This window comes from Orcinus orca, chromosome 15 (genome assembly GCF_937001465.1).
Source record: "Orcinus orca chromosome 15, mOrcOrc1.1, whole genome shotgun sequence".
In the NCBI taxonomy this organism is placed as follows: domain Eukaryota; kingdom Metazoa; phylum Chordata; class Mammalia; order Artiodactyla; family Delphinidae; genus Orcinus; species Orcinus orca.
Window position 1 is genome coordinate 49420171 of NC_064573.1, and position 6270 is coordinate 49426440.

Below are 6270 nucleotides of genomic sequence, written 5' to 3' on the forward strand. Positions count from 1 at the left end.
AAATTAAGCCACAGTGAGATATCACTATACACCTATCTGAACGGCTAAAATAAAACATAGTGATAATACCAAATGCTGGCAAGAATGTAGAGAAACTGGATCTCTCATACATTACTGGTGGGAATGTAAAATGGTACAGCGACTCTGGAAAAGTTAGGCAGCTTCTAAAAAACTGAACAGATAATGAACACATGACCTAGCAGTTGTGCCCCTGGCATTTACCCCAGAGAAATGAAATCTTATGTTCACACAAAAACCTTTATACAAATGTTCTTGGCTGCTTTATTTGTAATAGCCCCAAACTGTAAACCACCCAAATGTCTTACAATAGATGAATATTAAACAGATTACATCCATATGTTGAAGTACTACCTAGCAATAAAAAGTAACGCACTATTGATGCACACAACTTGGATGGGTCTCAAGAACATCATGCTGAGTGAAAAAGCCAATCTCAAAGGTTACATACTGCAGAATTCCATTAAGATAACATTCCTGAAATGACAAAAGAGATGGAGAACAGATTAGTGTTTGTCGGAATGGTAGGGAAAAACAGGGGTAGGTGATACTATACAGGGGTAGTACAGGGTGATCTCTGTGAGGATGGAATAGTTCTGCATCTTAATTACAGTGGTGTCTACACAATCTACACGTGTGATAAAACGTCATGGAATTATGCACACATGTTACACTAATGCCAATTTCCTGGTTTTGATATTGTAACTATAGTTATGTAAGATGTAACCATTAGGGAAACCTTTGCAACCTCCTGTGAGTCTAAAATTATTTTAAAAGAATAAGGAAAAAAAATCCCGAGGCCCTGGATGCTCCCCAGACCAGTGAAATCAGAATCTCTGGTGACAGATGGGGTGGGACAAGTCCAGGTGCCAGAACGTGGCAAAGCTCCCGGGTGACAACCCAGTGCGGCCAAGGTTGAGGCCGACTGTAACAAGGCATCTCGTAGCTTCTGCTGCCGCTAATTTGACATCTGCTAAGCACTGTGCTCGGTACAAACAGTCATCCAACGTACAGCAGTGCAATGCGGGCCAACACTGGTTACATAATGATGAGGCTTTCTGAAAGCCCTGAATCTGGACCAGTTGATGATATTTCCAACCCGGCAATGGGAAGTGCAGGGCAGATGGGGGCTGAGTGGCAAATGGTATTAAACTGGGCTACAGAAGACCCTGGGTTTCATTTCCCCTTGTTCCCCCAGATTTCTGGACAAATACAAAATGCTCTCTTGGTTTTCTATTTGAACTTCACAACAGATTCCCTAAGTGTTTGTAAAACATCTGCCGACCACACGGATGGACTCTGGCACAAGATTTCAGAGCTACAGACTGGTTTCCTTTTGTTACTATAATTGGTTCCATCTCTGTAACTTTTTCTCTATCATCGTACTGTAAATAAATGAAAGCCACTGCACAAAACAAACTGACAGTTCCTGAGGGAAACATATTTATTTTTCTTTTTGTATCTTCAGCCAAAATATCTAAGGACTGATCATGAAAACAAAGAACACTTTTGGCGCTGACTGTCTTCCCGATTTTAGCCTCCATTTACTTCTTGCTGTTTTATTGCCCCAGCTTCATATTGGTTCAGAGATTCATGTACCTAATAGTTGTAAATGCTTTCCAAAATGAACTTCTCCAGCTGAATCTCAGATATGAAAGCTTTGTTAAGTGTAATGTTTCATTTAAGATTAAAATGAAGCTTTCTGGCTGAGTCTTGGTGAAGTCATACGAGTTACCAAAACCTCTGAGGTCAAACTGTGTTCCTTTCCCACTACATTTCCCCATATAATTAAACTGGTGTATCATTTTTAAAAAGTGGATTTCTGGGGCATCCCTGGTGGCGCAGTGGTTGAGAGTCCGCCTGCCGATGCAGGGGACACGGGTTCGTGCCCCGGTCTGGGAAGATCCCACATACCGTGGAGCAGCTGGGTCCGTGAGCCATGGTCGCTGAGCCTGCGCATCCGGAGCCTGTGCTCCGCAACGGGAGAGGCCACAACAGTGAGAGGCCCGCGTACCGCAAAAAAAAAAAAAAAAAAAAAGTGGATTTCTGGTTTATAATATGAAGTGCCTTTAAATAATTATCCAGATTGGTGTTGCTAATTGTGACATTATTTAAATATGTATGAAAAGTGAACTTTGATCTGCCATTTCACTCACAATTGTTCAAGGAGAGTGGAAGATTAGATTCCAAACCTCACAGCTGGAGGGGTACATTCTGCTCTTTATATAAGCTTTAACTGGCATTCACAGTGAACATTCGGGTCATTTTTATATATTCTCAATCAAGTAAAGGGTCAAGAACTATAAGTGGGGTTCTACTAAATTATTTGATGTCAACATAATTCATAATAATTAGACACATTACAAATGCAGTGGGCATTTGATGGATACACATTTAATACGTGCAGACATTATATTATAGTAGATATTTTCTGCTAATATGCTGTGAAAGCATGGTTAATGCAACCCTGCATGAGAACCCATGGAATCCTGTAAGATCTGGTATTTGTTCAGATATTAGCAGAGGTTTTTAAGAATGGCACTGAGAAAGTCTCGTCACATTCTGTGAAATCCATTCTGGAAGCATTTCTTTCAACTACACATCTTGTCCATTTCATATTGAAAGGCCTTTTATCATGTCCTCATGTCCTTTTATCATGCAGTAGTATTTTAACATCAAAGATGAACGTAACTAGTGCAATGAGATGCGTGATAAAAACGTAAAATGAGATAACAGTTTGATTTTTCTTAACAGCCATGCTTTCTCACTAAGCCACTATCACAAAAGAAACTTGGGATTTCTTAGGAGCAAGACAGGAGAATTCTTAGGACTCAACCTTTCTGAGCTGGATTGCTCCTCCAAACAACACAGTGAATGCAGCTCAGGGGGAGCCAGGTATCCAGGAAGGACAAGGAAAGAACCTGAAAATAAATTCAGATATCTGCCACTCTCTTGACAAAACTCTCCTTTCTATTCCTCAGTTTTGCTCAGAACCTGCTTACATCATTGTGGTTCACCTAGATGTGTTAGTGGGATTGAGAAGGCTACGTGTCTCTTCTGTGCTGTGTGCCCATGAGCACAGTGGTTGAAGAGGTCGGCTGCGGGCTCCACCTCTGTGCGCTGCACATCGGTCTGGCCCACCTGACGGGTACTCAAGAGTTAGCCTCGGGAGAAGCAGGCAACCTGTTGAGCAGGTTGCTGCACTCCAAACACAGAAATGTCAACTGCACATTGACATTTCAAACTACTACTAATTCGAAAACACAGAAAAGCTGCTACAATTAGGGGGCAGTGGAGCAATGCCTTTCTTGCTTCTGGAGAGAAATAAAATGACAGCGAGGCAGTGTATTGAGTTTTCTCGGCCACTTGTATACACACCTTTTTAACTTACTACAACGTGCGATTATATATTTATTTTTGGATCTACCCTCTCCCCATAGGCCTCACGAGGGTAAAGACCATACGTCTGTTTTGTTTACCATTGCACACACCCAGGACAATGTATGAACTCAGGAACTATTTGTTTAACGAATGGATGACCACAGTGTTTCATTTGTAGGAAAGAACTTCCAAATATATTTTCCCCATTCACTGGGACCTTATTCAACCAAGTTAACTGGATACTCAGTATAACCTCTACATTGTTCATGTTGACTTACTGGGCCAGGCGTGGGGGAAATGACATAGTGGCTATTAATGTTTCAGGTAAGGCATGATGGCAAAAAAAGCTTGCATTTAGGGCTTCCCGGGTGGCGCAGTGGTTGGGAGTCCGCCTGCCGATGCAGGGGACACGGGTTCGTGCCCCGGTTCGGGAAGATCCCACATGCCGCGGAGCGGCTGGGCCCGTGAGCCATGGCCGTTGAGCCTGCGCGTCCGGAGCCTGTGCTCCGCAACGGGAGAGGCCACAGCAGTGAGAGGCCCACGTACCGCAAAAAAAAAAAAAAAAAAAAAAAAAAGCTTGCATTTAAAAAGTCATAGACAAGGAAGCACCCTAGCTGGTAATCATTTCCATTTCTTTGTCTCTCGAACGTTCTACACTTATCTCAGTCTGATTGGGCATATTCCATATCCAAATAATAAAGACTTCTTGGAAAAGAGGTTTCATTGCCTCTGTAATTTACTCTAGTACATAAAAGTCTTACAGATGACTGCCACACTGTTGGCACGTAACAGATGGTAAATAAATATTGTTGTTTTTGTGAATTGAACTCTGCAGTGGAAAACGTAAATTGCAGCTACTAAATACATGGTGTGAGTTACAGCCGTTCTCTTTAATCTCTGTTTTTAGTTCAGTTGTGTTTGCATGAGTTAAACTGCTTTCCTTCTAGTAACCAATTTCTATGCAGCTTTTTACCAGAGGCAAGCATTCTCCCAACCATTTTGATTTTGCCCTGCTCAGCATTTTGAGGTAGATGGCTCCCAGCATTAAGTCAAATTCTGAGTCACTGGCTGGACCATTGGTCCAGGACCTTTTGCAGGAGAGGCCTTGATAAGTGGTTCCTCCGTTTTCTCCTTTGTATTTGGAAGAAATACATACTCTTGCCATGTGCAGTGTTTCATAGATATCGCCTCTTAAATAAAACTTATTGGAAAATCACATGTCTATACATCTTTGGTTAATGAACTTTTAAACCCATATAACTACTAAGCATGAAGTATTACTGTTACACACATGTTAAGCACTCCTAAGAGCCAGGGACTAGAACTACAGCTATTATTATGATTCAAGTGTTTGCTCACCACTTGGCTTAATTCCAGAAGTGAAGGAGACATTGCCTCCTCTGCAGAGAATTATGTAGAAGTCATCTTGGTTAAGGCGAAGGGCTTTAGCTCTTGGTACAGTTAATCAGTTTATCTGGATGGAAATTTCCGTTCTTTCTAGTTTTTCTCTTACAAATAAAGCTGCTGTGAACATTCATGTACATGTTTTTGGACGGACACATATTTCCTTTCCTCTTGGTTAAACACATAGAAGCAGGATGGCTGGATAGTATGGTAGGTGTATGTTTAACTTTTAAAGAATCTGTCCGTTGTCTTCCAAAGTGTCTGTATCCTTTTCCATTCCCAACAGTAGTATATAAGAATTCCATCCTCACCTGTACTTGGCATGGTTAATCTTTTTAATTTTAGTCATTCTAATAGCTATGTAGTGGTATCTCATTGTGGTTGTAGTTTGTATTTTCCTAATGGATAATGATGTCGAGCATCTTTTCATGTACTTATTATCAGTCTTCTTTGGTGAAGTGTCTGTTCAAGTCCTTTGCCCCAGTTTCTACTGAGTTGTTTGTTTTCTTATAATACAGTTTTGAGAGTTCTTTATATGTTCTGGATACAATTCCTTCATCAGGTATATGACTTGCAAACATCTTCTCCCAGTCCTTGGCCTGTCTTTTTATTCTTTGGAAGAACAGAAGTTTTTAATTCTGATGAAGTCCAACTTACCAATTTGTTCTTTCTTGGACTGTACTTTTAGTATTGTTATCTATGGAATCTTTGTCTAACCCAAGGTTAAAATGCTTTTTATGTTTTCTTATAGAAGTTGTCTACTTTTAAGTTTTCCATTTAGATCTATGACCCATTTTGAGTTAATTTTTGTACATTATGTACAGTGATAGAAGAAATGTTCACATATTGAGGTCATTCTGGTGTATACATGATTTAACTTAAACTTTATGCTAACTAGAACAGCCTGTTTCATGGCCTGTCAAACATGCATTGTACAATCTGCTTTAATTGAAGAAAAGAATGCATTTAAAAAATCACAATGGAGTAACTGTGGTTCAGGCATCCAAAATGGAGCTGGGTGGCCATTGAGGATGTGGTTCTGTACCCATTCCTGCATCACTGGGAACTTGAATTTCATGAACTGCATCAAACTCAAGTATACCACCGGCAATTCTTGAAACAATATCCACTAGCGGCTGCCGGCTGTAACCTGATGGTCTCAAGGTCTCCCCTTACAACTGTGCAACCACTTCAGACCCCGACCAATCCTTGCTTAACAAGCACCCTCACTTCTTGCCACCTCCAGTCCTAATTCCTGACAAGCAACTGAGGGGTAAATATTGTCTTTGTCTCCTTTTTATAGATGAGGAAAGTGAGACACTGAGCAGTCAAGTAATAAGCCCAAGGCCATACTCCTTGCTCTGGTTAAAGGGCAAAGTCATTGAAGTTCATACTTTGACCACATATTCAATCACCATATTTCTTTTTATGGTAGTTAGTAGCATATTCATCAGCAGCAGACTATTC